Source organism: Schistocerca gregaria, chromosome 2 (genome assembly GCF_023897955.1).
Source record: "Schistocerca gregaria isolate iqSchGreg1 chromosome 2, iqSchGreg1.2, whole genome shotgun sequence".
Lineage (NCBI taxonomy): Eukaryota > Metazoa > Arthropoda > Insecta > Orthoptera > Acrididae > Schistocerca > Schistocerca gregaria.
The window spans coordinates 1,016,074,546-1,016,087,804 of NC_064921.1; the positions used below are offsets into that span (position 1 = coordinate 1,016,074,546).

The 13,259-nt window shown below is 52.0% G+C and overlaps 41 non-coding genes across 41 annotated transcripts; 28 read left to right on the top strand and 13 right to left on the bottom strand.

Annotated features, from left to right (window-relative positions):
- The first annotated feature begins 197 nt into the window (after positions 1-197).
- Trnav-cac (transfer RNA valine (anticodon CAC)) lies at positions 198-270 on the top strand. The gene has a single exon. It is a non-coding gene; the product is annotated as a tRNA-Val (tRNA).
- Positions 271-428: 158 nt separating this feature from the next.
- Positions 429-501, top strand: Trnav-aac (transfer RNA valine (anticodon AAC)). The gene has a single exon. It is a non-coding gene; the product is annotated as a tRNA-Val (tRNA).
- Positions 502-696: 195 nt separating this feature from the next.
- Trnap-agg (transfer RNA proline (anticodon AGG)) lies at positions 697-768 on the bottom strand. Its single transcript has one exon. It is a non-coding gene; the product is annotated as a tRNA-Pro (tRNA).
- Positions 769-1,158: 390 nt separating this feature from the next.
- Trnav-cac (transfer RNA valine (anticodon CAC)) lies at positions 1,159-1,231 on the top strand. Its single transcript has one exon. It is a non-coding gene; the product is annotated as a tRNA-Val (tRNA).
- Positions 1,232-1,389: 158 nt separating this feature from the next.
- Positions 1,390-1,462, top strand: Trnav-aac (transfer RNA valine (anticodon AAC)). Its single transcript has one exon. It is a non-coding gene; the product is annotated as a tRNA-Val (tRNA).
- Positions 1,463-1,657: 195 nt separating this feature from the next.
- On the bottom strand, positions 1,658-1,729 carry Trnap-agg (transfer RNA proline (anticodon AGG)). The gene has a single exon. It is a non-coding gene; the product is annotated as a tRNA-Pro (tRNA).
- A 411-nt stretch (positions 1,730-2,140) lies between these two features.
- On the top strand, positions 2,141-2,213 carry Trnav-cac (transfer RNA valine (anticodon CAC)). Its single transcript has one exon. It is a non-coding gene; the product is annotated as a tRNA-Val (tRNA).
- Positions 2,214-2,371: 158 nt separating this feature from the next.
- On the top strand, positions 2,372-2,444 carry Trnav-aac (transfer RNA valine (anticodon AAC)). Its single transcript has one exon. It is a non-coding gene; the product is annotated as a tRNA-Val (tRNA).
- Positions 2,445-2,638: 194 nt separating this feature from the next.
- Positions 2,639-2,710, bottom strand: Trnap-agg (transfer RNA proline (anticodon AGG)). Its single transcript has one exon. It is a non-coding gene; the product is annotated as a tRNA-Pro (tRNA).
- Positions 2,711-3,121: 411 nt separating this feature from the next.
- Positions 3,122-3,194, top strand: Trnav-cac (transfer RNA valine (anticodon CAC)). Its single transcript has one exon. It is a non-coding gene; the product is annotated as a tRNA-Val (tRNA).
- Positions 3,195-3,352: 158 nt separating this feature from the next.
- Trnav-aac (transfer RNA valine (anticodon AAC)) lies at positions 3,353-3,425 on the top strand. Its single transcript has one exon. It is a non-coding gene; the product is annotated as a tRNA-Val (tRNA).
- Positions 3,426-3,620: 195 nt separating this feature from the next.
- On the bottom strand, positions 3,621-3,692 carry Trnap-agg (transfer RNA proline (anticodon AGG)). Its single transcript has one exon. It is a non-coding gene; the product is annotated as a tRNA-Pro (tRNA).
- A 390-nt stretch (positions 3,693-4,082) lies between these two features.
- On the top strand, positions 4,083-4,155 carry Trnav-cac (transfer RNA valine (anticodon CAC)). Its single transcript has one exon. It is a non-coding gene; the product is annotated as a tRNA-Val (tRNA).
- Positions 4,156-4,313: 158 nt separating this feature from the next.
- On the top strand, positions 4,314-4,386 carry Trnav-aac (transfer RNA valine (anticodon AAC)). Its single transcript has one exon. It is a non-coding gene; the product is annotated as a tRNA-Val (tRNA).
- Positions 4,387-4,581: 195 nt separating this feature from the next.
- On the bottom strand, positions 4,582-4,653 carry Trnap-agg (transfer RNA proline (anticodon AGG)). Its single transcript has one exon. It is a non-coding gene; the product is annotated as a tRNA-Pro (tRNA).
- Positions 4,654-5,064: 411 nt separating this feature from the next.
- On the top strand, positions 5,065-5,137 carry Trnav-cac (transfer RNA valine (anticodon CAC)). Its single transcript has one exon. It is a non-coding gene; the product is annotated as a tRNA-Val (tRNA).
- Positions 5,138-5,295: 158 nt separating this feature from the next.
- Positions 5,296-5,368, top strand: Trnav-aac (transfer RNA valine (anticodon AAC)). The gene has a single exon. It is a non-coding gene; the product is annotated as a tRNA-Val (tRNA).
- A 195-nt stretch (positions 5,369-5,563) lies between these two features.
- Positions 5,564-5,635, bottom strand: Trnap-agg (transfer RNA proline (anticodon AGG)). Its single transcript has one exon. It is a non-coding gene; the product is annotated as a tRNA-Pro (tRNA).
- Positions 5,636-6,046: 411 nt separating this feature from the next.
- On the top strand, positions 6,047-6,119 carry Trnav-cac (transfer RNA valine (anticodon CAC)). The gene has a single exon. It is a non-coding gene; the product is annotated as a tRNA-Val (tRNA).
- A 158-nt stretch (positions 6,120-6,277) lies between these two features.
- On the top strand, positions 6,278-6,350 carry Trnav-aac (transfer RNA valine (anticodon AAC)). The gene has a single exon. It is a non-coding gene; the product is annotated as a tRNA-Val (tRNA).
- A 195-nt stretch (positions 6,351-6,545) lies between these two features.
- On the bottom strand, positions 6,546-6,617 carry Trnap-agg (transfer RNA proline (anticodon AGG)). The gene has a single exon. It is a non-coding gene; the product is annotated as a tRNA-Pro (tRNA).
- A 411-nt stretch (positions 6,618-7,028) lies between these two features.
- On the top strand, positions 7,029-7,101 carry Trnav-cac (transfer RNA valine (anticodon CAC)). Its single transcript has one exon. It is a non-coding gene; the product is annotated as a tRNA-Val (tRNA).
- Positions 7,102-7,259: 158 nt separating this feature from the next.
- Positions 7,260-7,332, top strand: Trnav-aac (transfer RNA valine (anticodon AAC)). Its single transcript has one exon. It is a non-coding gene; the product is annotated as a tRNA-Val (tRNA).
- Positions 7,333-7,527: 195 nt separating this feature from the next.
- Trnap-agg (transfer RNA proline (anticodon AGG)) lies at positions 7,528-7,599 on the bottom strand. The gene has a single exon. It is a non-coding gene; the product is annotated as a tRNA-Pro (tRNA).
- Positions 7,600-8,010: 411 nt separating this feature from the next.
- Positions 8,011-8,083, top strand: Trnav-cac (transfer RNA valine (anticodon CAC)). Its single transcript has one exon. It is a non-coding gene; the product is annotated as a tRNA-Val (tRNA).
- A 158-nt stretch (positions 8,084-8,241) lies between these two features.
- Positions 8,242-8,314, top strand: Trnav-aac (transfer RNA valine (anticodon AAC)). The gene has a single exon. It is a non-coding gene; the product is annotated as a tRNA-Val (tRNA).
- A 195-nt stretch (positions 8,315-8,509) lies between these two features.
- On the bottom strand, positions 8,510-8,581 carry Trnap-agg (transfer RNA proline (anticodon AGG)). Its single transcript has one exon. It is a non-coding gene; the product is annotated as a tRNA-Pro (tRNA).
- A 411-nt stretch (positions 8,582-8,992) lies between these two features.
- On the top strand, positions 8,993-9,065 carry Trnav-cac (transfer RNA valine (anticodon CAC)). The gene has a single exon. It is a non-coding gene; the product is annotated as a tRNA-Val (tRNA).
- A 158-nt stretch (positions 9,066-9,223) lies between these two features.
- On the top strand, positions 9,224-9,296 carry Trnav-aac (transfer RNA valine (anticodon AAC)). The gene has a single exon. It is a non-coding gene; the product is annotated as a tRNA-Val (tRNA).
- Positions 9,297-9,491: 195 nt separating this feature from the next.
- Trnap-agg (transfer RNA proline (anticodon AGG)) lies at positions 9,492-9,563 on the bottom strand. Its single transcript has one exon. It is a non-coding gene; the product is annotated as a tRNA-Pro (tRNA).
- Positions 9,564-9,974: 411 nt separating this feature from the next.
- On the top strand, positions 9,975-10,047 carry Trnav-cac (transfer RNA valine (anticodon CAC)). Its single transcript has one exon. It is a non-coding gene; the product is annotated as a tRNA-Val (tRNA).
- A 158-nt stretch (positions 10,048-10,205) lies between these two features.
- On the top strand, positions 10,206-10,278 carry Trnav-aac (transfer RNA valine (anticodon AAC)). Its single transcript has one exon. It is a non-coding gene; the product is annotated as a tRNA-Val (tRNA).
- A 195-nt stretch (positions 10,279-10,473) lies between these two features.
- Trnap-agg (transfer RNA proline (anticodon AGG)) lies at positions 10,474-10,545 on the bottom strand. The gene has a single exon. It is a non-coding gene; the product is annotated as a tRNA-Pro (tRNA).
- Positions 10,546-10,935: 390 nt separating this feature from the next.
- On the top strand, positions 10,936-11,008 carry Trnav-cac (transfer RNA valine (anticodon CAC)). The gene has a single exon. It is a non-coding gene; the product is annotated as a tRNA-Val (tRNA).
- A 158-nt stretch (positions 11,009-11,166) lies between these two features.
- Trnav-aac (transfer RNA valine (anticodon AAC)) lies at positions 11,167-11,239 on the top strand. Its single transcript has one exon. It is a non-coding gene; the product is annotated as a tRNA-Val (tRNA).
- Positions 11,240-11,434: 195 nt separating this feature from the next.
- On the bottom strand, positions 11,435-11,506 carry Trnap-agg (transfer RNA proline (anticodon AGG)). The gene has a single exon. It is a non-coding gene; the product is annotated as a tRNA-Pro (tRNA).
- Positions 11,507-11,917: 411 nt separating this feature from the next.
- Positions 11,918-11,990, top strand: Trnav-cac (transfer RNA valine (anticodon CAC)). Its single transcript has one exon. It is a non-coding gene; the product is annotated as a tRNA-Val (tRNA).
- A 158-nt stretch (positions 11,991-12,148) lies between these two features.
- On the top strand, positions 12,149-12,221 carry Trnav-aac (transfer RNA valine (anticodon AAC)). The gene has a single exon. It is a non-coding gene; the product is annotated as a tRNA-Val (tRNA).
- Positions 12,222-12,416: 195 nt separating this feature from the next.
- Positions 12,417-12,488, bottom strand: Trnap-agg (transfer RNA proline (anticodon AGG)). Its single transcript has one exon. It is a non-coding gene; the product is annotated as a tRNA-Pro (tRNA).
- Positions 12,489-12,878: 390 nt separating this feature from the next.
- On the top strand, positions 12,879-12,951 carry Trnav-cac (transfer RNA valine (anticodon CAC)). Its single transcript has one exon. It is a non-coding gene; the product is annotated as a tRNA-Val (tRNA).
- A 158-nt stretch (positions 12,952-13,109) lies between these two features.
- On the top strand, positions 13,110-13,182 carry Trnav-aac (transfer RNA valine (anticodon AAC)). The gene has a single exon. It is a non-coding gene; the product is annotated as a tRNA-Val (tRNA).
- Positions 13,183-13,259: the final 77 nt, after the last annotated feature.

The following is a 13,259-nucleotide window of genomic DNA, read 5'->3' on the forward strand; positions in this document are numbered from 1 at the left end:
ACAATCACGACTGCGGGAAAAACCGCTATCTCGTTAGGGGTGCTACGGCAGACAAACTCTCGAGCACCCGAAGACTTCTTGTGCCCTCGGCTGTAATGGTTTCCAGGCTGTCAAAAGAACCGTCGCGTGTGCATTCGCGGACGGGAGACAGGCTGAGGTAATTTCGAGGGAACGGGGATGGACTCCTCACGTCCGCAGTTTCCGTAGTGTAGCGGTTATCACGTCTGCTTCACACGCAGAAGGTCACCGGTTCGATCCCGGGTGGGAACAGTATTTTCCTGAATATGTCGTATTGTACTCCAGTGAGCCACGACATGTGAGGATCTTCTGCATGTACCTTTGTTATGCAAGTAGCGCATTTATTTAATTTTTTAGTTACGATGACAACATCAGCACGAGTTGCCTCTAAGGTAAGGCGCACACAAGTAGTTTCCGTGGTGTAGCGGTTATCACGTCTGCCTAACACGCAGAAGGTCCCCGGTTCGATCCCGGGCGGAAACACTTTTTCATCATTAAAAACAAGACATAGTAACATGCATCTGCTTCCATCTGTACCCAAAAACCTTCGTAATCGCCTTCACACGTCGGATCAGAGTGTCAATTGCTCACATCAAATATGAAATTCATTTGATACTGCCGCCGAGCATTTTGCGTCGACTCAGCCACTCACGTGCGATCAGTTTGCACAAAACGCTAGGGCTCGTCCGGGATTTGAACCCGGGACCTCCTGCACCCTAAGCAGGAATCATACCCCTAGACCAACGAGCCACCTGACATGGCGAATGACTATAATTTCAGTGCACTGGGTCCCTCGATGTGGTCCAGGGTGCTCTGGAAAGTCTCGTGTAGGCTGGCGGGATGGGGGCGGCGCGAATTCCCGCGGTCGGCGGCCTTCCTGGGCTATTGGTACCTTCATGTAGAGCTGCCGCTGGGCTCGCACTCCCTGCTGCTGCTATGACTTACAATCACGACTGCGGGAAAAACCGCTATCTCGTTAGGGGTGCTACGGCAGACAAACTCTCGAGCACCCGAAGACTTCTTGTGCCCTCGGCTGTAATGGTTTCCAGGCTGTCAAAAGAACCGTCGCGTGTGCATTCGCGGACGGGAGACAGGCTGAGGTAATTTCGAGGGAACGGGGATGGACTCCTCACGTCCGCAGTTTCCGTAGTGTAGCGGTTATCACGTCTGCTTCACACGCAGAAGGTCCCCGGTTCGATCCCGGGCGGGAACAGTATTTTCCTGAATATGTCGTATTGTACTCCAGTGAGCCACGACATGTGAGGATCTTCTGCATGTACCTTTGTTATGCAAGTAGCGCATTTATTTAATTTTTTAGTTACGATGACAACATCAGCACGAGTTGCCTCTAAGGTAAGGCGCACACAAGTAGTTTCCGTGGTGTAGCGGTTATCACGTCTGCCTAACACGCAGAAGGTCCCCGGTTCGATCCCGGGCGGAAACACTTTTTCATCATTAAAAACAAGACATAGTAACATGCATCTGCTTCCATCTGTACCCAAAAACCTTCGTAATCGCCTTCACACGTCGGATCAGAGTGTCAATTGCTCACATCAAATATGAAATTCATTTGATACTGCCGCCGAGCATTTTGCGTCGACTCAGCCACTCACGTGCGATCAGTTTGCACAAAACGCTAGGGCTCGTCCGGGATTTGAACCCGGGACCTCCTGCACCCTAAGCAGGAATCATACCCCTAGACCAACGAGCCACCTGACATGGCGAATGACTATAATTTCAGTGCACTGGGTCCCTCGATGTGGTCCAGGGTGCTCTGGAAAGTCTCGTGTAGGCTGGCGGGATGGGGGCGGCGCGAATTCCCGCGGTCGGCGGCCTTCCTGGGCTATTGGTACCTTCATGTAGAGCTGCCGCTGGGCTCGCACTCCCTGCTGCTAAGAAAGTGATTGCTTTTGCTGCTATGACTTACAATCACGACTGCGGGAAAAACCGCTATCTCGTTAGGGGTGCTACGGCAGACAAACTCTCGAGCACCCGAAGACTTCTTGTGCCCTCGGCTGTAATGGTTTCCAGGCTGTCAAAAGAACCGTCGCGTGTGCATTCGCGGACGGGAGACAGGCTGAGGTAATTTCGAGGGAACGGGGATGGACTCCTCACGTCCGCAGTTTCCGTAGTGTAGCGGTTATCACGTCTGCTTCACACGCAGAAGGTCCCCGGTTCGATCCCGGGCGGGAACAGTATTTTCCTGAATATGTCGTATTGTACTCCAGTGAGCCACGACATGTGAGGATCTTCTGCATGTACCTTTGTTATGCAAGTAGCGCATTTATTTAATTTTTTAGTTACGATGACAACATCAGCACGAGTTGCCTCTAAGGTAAGGCGCACACAAGTAGTTTCCGTGGTGTAGCGGTTATCACGTCTGCCTAACACGCAGAAGGTCCCCGGTTCGATCCCGGGCGGAAACACTTTTTCATCATTAAAAACAAGACATAGTAACATGCATCTGCTTCCATCTGTACCCAAAAACCTTCGTAATCGCCTTCACACGTCGGATCAGAGTGTCATTGCTCACATCAAATATGAAATTCATTTGATACTGCCGCCGAGCATTTTGCGTCGACTCAGCCACTCACGTGCGATCAGTTTGCACAAAACGCTAGGGCTCGTCCGGGATTTGAACCCGGGACCTCCTGCACCCTAAGCAGGAATCATACCCCTAGACCAACGAGCCACCTGACATGGCGAATGACTATAATTTCAGTGCACTGGGTCCCTCGATGTGGTCCAGGGTGCTCTGGAAAGTCTCGTGTAGGCTGGCGGGATGGGGGCGGCGCGAATTCCCGCGGTCGGCGGCCTTCCTGGGCTATTGGTACCTTCATGTAGAGCTGCCGCTGGGCTCGCACTCCCTGCTGCTAAGAAAGTGATTGCTTTTGCTGCTATGACTTACAATCACGACTGCGGGAAAAACCGCTATCTCGTTAGGGGTGCTACGGCAGACAAACTCTCGAGCACCCGAAGACTTCTTGTGCCCTCGGCTGTAATGGTTTCCAGGCTGTCAAAAGAACCGTCGCGTGTGCATTCGCGGACGGGAGACAGGCTGAGGTAATTTCGAGGGAACGGGGATGGACTCCTCACGTCCGCAGTTTCCGTAGTGTAGCGGTTATCACGTCTGCTTCACACGCAGAAGGTCCCCGGTTCGATCCCGGGCGGGAACAGTATTTTCCTGAATATGTCGTATTGTACTCCAGTGAGCCACGACATGTGAGGATCTTCTGCATGTACCTTTGTTATGCAAGTAGCGCATTTATTTAATTTTTTAGTTACGATGACAACATCAGCACGAGTTGCCTCTAAGGTAAGGCGCACACAAGTAGTTTCCGTGGTGTAGCGGTTATCACGTCTGCCTAACACGCAGAAGGTCCCCTGTTCGATCCCGGGCGGAAACACTTTTTCATCATTAAAAACAAGACATAGTAACATGCATCTGCTTCCATCTGTACCCAAAAACCTTCGTAATCGCCTTCACACGTCGGATCAGAGTGTCAATTGCTCACATCAAATATGAAATTCATTTGATACTGCCGCCGAGCATTTTGCGTCGACTCAGCCACTCACGTGCGATCAGTTTGCACAAAACGCTAGGGCTCGTCCGGGATTTGAACCCGGGACCTCCTGCACCCTAAGCAGGAATCATACCCCTAGACCAACGAGCCACCTGACATGGCGAATGACTATAATTTCAGTGCACTGGGTCCCTCGATGTGGTCCAGGATGCTCTGGAAAGTCTCGTGTAGGCTGGCGGGATGGGGGCGGCGCGAATTCCCGCGGTCGGCGGCCTTCCTGGGCTATTGGTACCTTCATGTAGAGCTGCCGCTGGGCTCGCACTCCCTGCTGCTGCTATGACTTACAATCACGACTGCGGGAAAAACCGCTATCTCGTTAGGGGTGCTACGGCAGACAAACTCTCGAGCACCCGAAGACTTCTTGTGCCCTCGGCTGTAATGGTTTCCAGGCTGTCAAAAGAACCGTCGCGTGTGCATTCGCGGACGGGAGACAGGCTGAGGTAATTTCGAGGGAACGGGGATGGACTCCTCACGTCCGCAGTTTCCGTAGTGTAGCGGTTATCACGTCTGCTTCACACGCAGAAGGTCCCCGGTTCGATCCCGGGCGGGAACAGTATTTTCCTGAATATGTCGTATTGTACTCCAGTGAGCCACGACATGTGAGGATCTTCTGCATGTACCTTTGTTATGCAAGTAGCGCATTTATTTAATTTTTTAGTTACGATGACAACATCAGCACGAGTTGCCTCTAAGGTAAGGCGCACACAAGTAGTTTCCGTGGTGTAGCGGTTATCACGTCTGCCTAACACGCAGAAGGTCCCCGGTTCGATCCCGGGCGGAAACACTTTTTCATCATTAAAAACAAGACATAGTAACATGCATCTGCTTCCATCTGTACCCAAAAACCTTCGTAATCGCCTTCACACGTCGGATCAGAGTGTCAATTGCTCACATCAAATATGAAATTCATTTGATACTGCCGCCGAGCATTTTGCGTCGACTCAGCCACTCACGTGCGATCAGTTTGCACAAAACGCTAGGGCTCGTCCGGGATTTGAACCTGGGACCTCCTGCACCCTAAGCAGGAATCATACCCCTAGACCAACGAGCCACCTGACATGGCGAATGACTATAATTTCAGTGCACTGGGTCCCTCGATGTGGTCCAGGGTGCTCTGGAAAGTCTCGTGTAGGCTGGCGGGATGGGGGCGGCGCGAATTCCCGCGGTCGGCGGCCTTCCTGGGCTATTGGTACCTTCATGTAGAGCTGCCGCTGGGCTCGCACTCCCTGCTGCTAAGAAAGTGATTGCTTTTGCTGCTATGACTTACAATCACGACTGCGGGAAAAACCGCTATCTCGTTAGGGGTGCTACGGCAGACAAACTCTCGAGCACCCGAAGACTTCTTGTGCCCTCGGCTGTAATGGTTTCCAGGCTGTCAAAAGAACCGTCGCGTGTGCATTCGCGGACGGGAGACAGGCTGAGGTAATTTCGAGGGAACGGGGATGGACTCCTCACGTCCGCAGTTTCCGTAGTGTAGCGGTTATCACGTCTGCTTCACACGCAGAAGGTCCCCGGTTCGATCCCGGGCGGGAACAGTATTTTCCTGAATATGTCGTATTGTACTCCAGTGAGCCACGACATGTGAGGATCTTCTGCATGTACCTTTGTTATGCAAGTAGCGCATTTATTTAATTTTTTAGTTACGATGACAACATCAGCACGAGTTGCCTCTAAGGTAAGGCGCACACAAGTAGTTTCCGTGGTGTAGCGGTTATCACGTCTGCCTAACACGCAGAAGGTCCCCGGTTCGATCCCGGGCGGAAACACTTTTTCATCATTAAAAACAAGACATAGTAACATGCATCTGCTTCCATCTGTACCCAAAAACCTTCGTAATCGCCTTCACACGTCGGATCAGAGTGTCAATTGCTCACATCAAATATGAAATTCATTTGATACTGCCGCCGAGCATTTTGCGTCGACTCAGCCACTCACGTGCGATCAGTTTGCACAAAACGCTAGGGCTCGTCCGGGATTTGAACCTGGGACCTCCTGCACCCTAAGCAGGAATCATACCCCTAGACCAACGAGCCACCTGACATGGCGAATGACTATAATTTCAGTGCACTGGGTCCCTCGATGTGGTCCAGGGTGCTCTGGAAAGTCTCGTGTAGGCTGGCGGGATGGGGGCGGCGCGAATTCCCGCGGTCGGCGGCCTTCCTGGGCTATTGGTACCTTCATGTAGAGCTGCCGCTGGGCTCGCACTCCCTGCTGCTAAGAAAGTGATTGCTTTTGCTGCTATGACTTACAATCACGACTGCGGGAAAAACCGCTATCTCGTTAGGGGTGCTACGGCAGACAAACTCTCGAGCACCCGAAGACTTCTTGTGCCCTCGGCTGTAATGGTTTCCAGGCTGTCAAAAGAACCGTCGCGTGTGCATTCGCGGACGGGAGACAGGCTGAGGTAATTTCGAGGGAACGGGGATGGACTCCTCACGTCCGTAGTTTCCGTAGTGTAGTGGTTATCACGTCTGCTTCACACGCAGAAGGTCCCCGGTTCGATCCCGGGCGGGAACAGTATTTTCCTGAATATGTCGTATTGTACTCCAGTGAGCCACGACATGTGAGGATCTTCTGCATGTACCTTTGTTATGCAAGTAGCGCATTTATTTAATTTTTTAGTTACGATGACAACATCAGCACGAGTTGCCTCTAAGGTAAGGCGCACACAAGTAGTTTCCGTGGTGTAGCGGTTATCACGTCTGCCTAACACGCAGAAGGTCCCCGGTTCGATCCCGGGCGGAAACACTTTTTCATCATTAAAAACAAGACATAGTAACATGCATCTGCTTCCATCTGTACCCAAAAACCTTCGTAATCGCCTTCACACGTCGGATCAGAGTGTCAATTGCTCACATCAAATATGAAATTCATTTGATACTGCCGCCGAGCATTTTGCGTCGACTCAGCCACTCACGTGCGATCAGTTTGCACAAAACGCTAGGGCTCGTCCGGGATTTGAACCCGGGACCTCCTGCACCCTAAGCAGGAATCATACCCCTAGACCAACGAGCCACCTGACATGGCGAATGACTATAATTTCAGTGCACTGGGTCCCTCGATGTGGTCCAGGGTGCTCTGGAAAGTCTCGTGTAGGCTGGCGGGATGGGGGCGGCGCGAATTCCCGCGGTCGGCGGCCTTCCTGGGCTATTGGTACCTTCATGTAGAGCTGCCGCTGGGCTCGCACTCCCTGCTGCTAAGAAAGTGATTGCTTTTGCTGCTATGACTTACAATCACGACTGCGGGAAAAACCGCTATCTCGTTAGGGGTGCTACGGCAGACAAACTCTCGAGCACCCGAAGACTTCTTGTGCCCTCGGCTGCAACGGTTTCCAGGCTGTCAAAAGAACCGTCGCGTGTGCATTCGCGGACGGGAGACAGGCTGAGGTAATTTCGAGGGAACGGGGATGGACTCCTCACGTCCGCAGTTTCCGTAGTGTAGCGGTTATCACGTCTGCTTCACACGCAGAAGGTCCCCGGTTCGATCCCGGGCGGGAACAGTATTTTCCTGAATATGTCGTATTGTACTCCAGTGAGCCACGACATGTGAGGATCTTCTGCATGTACCTTTGTTATGCAAGTAGCGCATTTATTTAATTTTTTAGTTACGATGACAACATCAGCACGAGTTGCCTCTAAGGTAAGGCGCACACAAGTAGTTTCCGTGGTGTAGCGGTTATCACGTCTGCCTAACACGCAGAAGGTCCCCGGTTCGATCCCGGGCGGAAACACTTTTTCATCATTAAAAACAAGACATAGTAACATGCATCTGCTTCCATCTGTACCCAAAAACCTTCGTAATCGCCTTCACACGTCGGATCAGAGTGTCAATTGCTCACATCAAATATGAAATTCATTTGATACTGCCGCCGAGCATTTTGCGTCGACTCAGCCACTCACGTGCGATCAGTTTGCACAAAACGCTAGGGCTCGTCCGGGATTTGAACCCGGGACCTCCTGCACCCTAAGCAGGAATCATACCCCTAGACCAACGAGCCACCTGACATGGCGAATGACTATAATTTCAGTGCACTGGGTCCCTCGATGTGGTCCAGGGTGCTCTGGAAAGTCTCGTGTAGGCTGGCGGGATGGGGGCGGCGCGAATTCCCGCGGTCGGCGGCCTTCCTGGGCTATTGGTACCTTCATGTAGAGCTGCCGCTGGGCTCGCACTCCCTGCTGCTAAGAAAGTGATTGCTTTTGCTGCTATGACTTACAATCACGACTGCGGGAAAAACCGCTATCTCGTTAGGGGTGCTACGGCAGACAAACTCTCGAGCACCCGAAGACTTCTTGTGCCCTCGGCTGCAACGGTTTCCAGGCTGTCAAAAGAACCGTCGCGTGTGCATTCGCGGACGGGAGACAGGCTGAGGTAATTTCGAGGGAACGGGGATGGACTCCTCACGTCCGCAGTTTCCGTAGTGTAGCGGTTATCACGTCTGCTTCACACGCAGAAGGTCCCCGGTTCGATCCCGGGCGGGAACAGTATTTTCCTGAATATGTCGTATTGTACTCCAGTGAGCCACGACATGTGAGGATCTTCTGCATGTACCTTTGTTATGCAAGTAGCGCATTTATTTAATTTTTTAGTTACGATGACAACATCAGCACGAGTTGCCTCTAAGGTAAGGCGCACACAAGTAGTTTCCGTGGTGTAGCGGTTATCACGTCTGCCTAACACGCAGAAGGTCCCCGGTTCGATCCCGGGCGGAAACACTTTTTCATCATTAAAAACAAGACATAGTAACATGCATCTGCTTCCATCTGTACCCAAAAACCTTCGTAATCGCCTTCACACGTCGGATCAGAGTGTCAATTGCTCACATCAAATATGAAATTCATTTGATACTGCCGCCGAGCATTTTGCGTCGACTCAGCCACTCACGTGCGATCAGTTTGCACAAAACGCTAGGGCTCGTCCGGGATTTGAACCTGGGACCTCCTGCACCCTAAGCAGGAATCATACCCCTAGACCAACGAGCCACCTGACATGGCGAATGACTATAATTTCAGTGCACTGGGTCCCTCGATGTGGTCCAGGGTGCTCTGGAAAGTCTCGTGTAGGCTGGCGGGATGGGGGCGGCGCGAATTCCCGCGGTCGGCGGCCTTCCTGGGCTATTGGTACCTTCATGTAGAGCTGCCGCTGGGCTCGCACTCCCTGCTGCTAAGAAAGTGATTGCTTTTGCTGCTATGACTTACAATCACGACTGCGGGAAAAACCGCTATCTCGTTAGGGGTGCTACGGCAGACAAACTCTCGAGCACCCGAAGACTTCTTGTGCCCTCGGCTGTAATGGTTTCCAGGCTGTCAAAAGAACCGTCGCGTGTGCATTCGCGGACGGGAGACAGGCTGAGGTAATTTCGAGGGAACGGGGATGGACTCCTCACGTCCGTAGTTTCCGTAGTGTAGTGGTTATCACGTCTGCTTCACACGCAGAAGGTCCCCGGTTCGATCCCGGGCGGGAACAGTATTTTCCTGAATATGTCGTATTGTACTCCAGTGAGCCACGACATGTGAGGATCTTCTGCATGTACCTTTGTTATGCAAGTAGCGCATTTATTTAATTTTTTAGTTACGATGACAACATCAGCACGAGTTGCCTCTAAGGTAAGGCGCACACAAGTAGTTTCCGTGGTGTAGCGGTTATCACGTCTGCCTAACACGCAGAAGGTCCCCGGTTCGATCCCGGGCGGAAACACTTTTTCATCATTAAAAACAAGACATAGTAACATGCATCTGCTTCCATCTGTACCCAAAAACCTTCGTAATCGCCTTCACACGTCGGATCAGAGTGTCAATTGCTCACATCAAATATGAAATTCATTTGATACTGCCGCCGAGCATTTTGCGTCGACTCAGCCACTCACGTGCGATCAGTTTGCACAAAACGCTAGGGCTCGTCCGGGATTTGAACCCGGGACCTCCTGCACCCTAAGCAGGAATCATACCCCTAGACCAACGAGCCACCTGACATGGCGAATGACTATAATTTCAGTGCACTGGGTCCCTCGATGTGGTCCAGGGTGCTCTGGAAAGTCTCGTGTAGGCTGGCGGGATGGGGGCGGCGCGAATTCCCGCGGTCGGCGGCCTTCCTGGGCTATTGGTACCTTCATGTAGAGCTGCCGCTGGGCTCGCACTCCCTGCTGCTAAGAAAGTGATTGCTTTTGCTGCTATGACTTACAATCACGACTGCGGGAAAAACCGCTATCTCGTTAGGGGTGCTACGGCAGACAAACTCTCGAGCACCCGAAGACTTCTTGTGCCCTCGGCTGTAATGGTTTCCAGGCTGTCAAAAGAACCGTCGCGTGTGCATTCGCGGACGGGAGACAGGCTGAGGTAATTTCGAGGGAACGGGGATGGACTCCTCACGTCCGCAGTTTCCGTAGTGTAGCGGTTATCACGTCTGCTTCACACGCAGAAGGTCCCCGGTTCGATCCCGGGCGGGAACAGTATTTTCCTGAATATGTCGTATTGTACTCCAGTGAGCCACGACATGTGAGGATCTTCTGCATGTACCTTTGTTATGCAAGTAGCGCATTTATTTAATTTTTTAGTTACGATGACAACATCAGCACGAGTTGCCTCTAAGGTAAGGCGCACACAAGTAGTTTCCGTGGTGTAGCGGTTATCACGTCTGCCTAACACGCAGAAGGTCCCCGGTTCGATCCCGGGCGGAAACACTTTTTCATCATTAAAAACAAGACATAGTAACATGCATCTGCTTCCATCTGTACCCAAAAACCTTCGTAATCGCCTTCACACGTCGGATCAGAGTGTCAATTGCTCACATCAAATATGAAATTCATTTGATACTGCCGCCGAGCATTTTGCGTCGACTCAGCCACTCACGTGCGATCAGTTTGCACAAAACGCTAGGGCTCGTCCGGGATTTGAACCCGGGACCTCCTGCACCCTAAGCAGGAATCATACCCCTAGACCAACGAGCCACCTGACAGGGCGAATGACTATAATTTCAGTGCACTGGGTCCCTCGATGTGGTCCAGGGTGCTCTGGAAAGTCTCGTGTAGGCTGGCGGGATGGGGGCGGCGCGAATTCCCGCGGTCGGCGGCCTTCCTGGGCTATTGGTACCTTCATGTAGAGCTGCCGCTGGGCTCGCACTCCCTGCTGCTGCTATGACTTACAATCACGACTGCGGGAAAAACCGCTATCTCGTTAGGGGTGCTACGGCAGACAAACTCTCGAGCACCCGAAGACTTCTTGTGCCCTCGGCTGTAATGGTTTCCAGGCTGTCAAAAGAACCGTCGCGTGTGCATTCGCGGACGGGAGACAGGCTGAGGTAATTTCGAGGGAACGGGGATGGACTCCTCACGTCCGCAGTTTCCGTAGTGTAGCGGTTATCACGTCTGCTTCACACGCAGTAGGTCCCCGGTTCGATACCGGGCGGGAACAGTATTTTCCTGAATATGTCGTATTGTACTCCAGTGAGCCACGACATGTGAGGATCTTCTGCATGTACCTTTGTTATGCAAGTAGCGCATTTATTTAATTTTTTAGTTACGATGACAACATCAGCACGAGTTGCCTCTAAGGTAAGGCGCACACAAGTAGTTTCCGTGGTGTAGCGGTTATCACGTCTGCCTAACACGCAGAAGGTCCCCGGTTCGATCCCGGGCGGAAACACTTTTTCATCATTAAAAACAAGACATAGTAACATGCATCTGCTTCCATCTGTACCCAAAAACCTTCGTAATCGCCTTCACACGTCGGATCAGAGTGTCAATTGCTCACATCAAATATGAAATTTATTTGATACTGCCGCCGAGCATTTTGCGTCGACTCAGCCACTCACGTGCGATCAGTTTGCACAAAACGCTAGGGCTCGTCCGGGATTTGAACCCGGGACCTCCTGCACCCTAAGCAGGAATCATACCCCTAGACCAACGAGCCACCTGACATGGCGAATGACTATAATTTCAGTGCACTGGGTCCCTCGATGTGGTCCAGGGTGCACTGGAAAGTCTCGTGTAGGCTGGCGGGATGGGGGCGGCGCGAATTCCCGCGGTCGGCGGCCTTCCTGGGCTATTGGTACCTTCATGTAGAGCTGCCGCTGGGCTCGCACTCCCTGCTGCTAAGAAAGTGATTGCTTTTGCTGCTATGACTTACAATCACGACTGCGGGAAAAACCGCTATCTCGTTAGGGGTGCTACGGCAGACAAACTCTCGAGCACCCGAAGACTTCTTGTGCCCTCGGCTGTAATGGTTTCCAGGCTGTCAAAAGAACCGTCGCGTGTGCATTCGCGGACGGGAGACAGGCTGAGGTAATTTCGAGGGAACGGGGATGGACTCCTCACGTCCGCAGTTTCCGTAGTGTAGCGGTTATCACGTCTGCTTCACACGCAGAAGGTCCCCGGTTCGATCCCGGGCGGGAACAGTATTTTCCTGAATATGTCGTATTGTACTCCAGTGAGCCACGACATGTGAGGATCTTCTGCATGTACCTTTGTTATGCAAGTAGCGCATTTATTTAATTTTTTAGTTACGATGACAACATCAGCACGAGTTGCCTCTAAGGTAAGGCGCACACAAGTAGTTTCCGTGGTGTAGCGGTTATCACGTCTGCCTAACACGCAGAAGGTCCCCGGTTCGATCCCGGGCGGAAACACTTTTTCATCATTAAAAACAAGACATAGTAACATGCATCTGCTTCCATCTGTACCCAAAAACCTTCGTAATCGCCTTCACACGTCGGATCAGAGTGTCAATTGCTCACATCAAATATGAAATTCATTTGATACTGCCGCCGAGCATTTTGCGTCGACTCAGCCACTCACGTGCGATCAGTTTGCACAAAACGCTAGGGCTCGTCCGGGATTTGAACCCGGGACCTCCTGCACCCTAAGCAGGAATCATACCCCTAGACCAACGAGCCACCTGACATGGCGAATGACTATAATTTCAGTGCACTGGGTCCCTCGATGTGGTCCAGGGTGCTCTGGAAAGTCTCGTGTAGGCTGGCGGGATGGGGGCGGCGCGAATTCCCGCGGTCGGCGGCCTTCCTGGGCTATTGGTACCTTCATGTAGAGCTGCCGCTGGGCTCGCACTCCCTGCTGCTGCTATGACTTACAATCACGACTGCGGGAAAAACCGCTATCTCGTTAGGGGTGCTACGGCAGACAAACTCTCGAGCACCCGAAGACTTCTTGTGCCCTCGGCTGTAATGGTTTCCAGGCTGTCAAAAGAACCGTCGCGTGTGCATTCGCGGACGGGAGACAGGCTGAGGTAATTTCGAGGGAACGGGGATGGACTCCTCACGTCCGCAGTTTCCGTAGTGTAGCGGTTATCACGTCTGCTTCACACGCAGAAGGTCCCCGGTTCGATCCCGGGCGGGAACAGTATTTTCCTGAATATGTCGTATTGTACTCCAGTGAGCCACGACATGTTTGGATCTTCTGCATGTACCTTTGTTATGCAAGTAGCGCATTTATTTAATTTTTTAGTTACGATGACAACACCAGCACGAGTTGCCTCTAAGGTAAGGCGCACACAAGTAGTTTCCGTGGTGTAGCGGTTATCACGTCTGCCTAACACGCAGAAGGTCCCCGGTTCGATCCCGGAAGGAAACACTTTTTCATCATTAAAAACAAGACATAGTAACATGCATCTGCTTCCATCTGTACCCAAAAACCTTCGTAATCGCCTT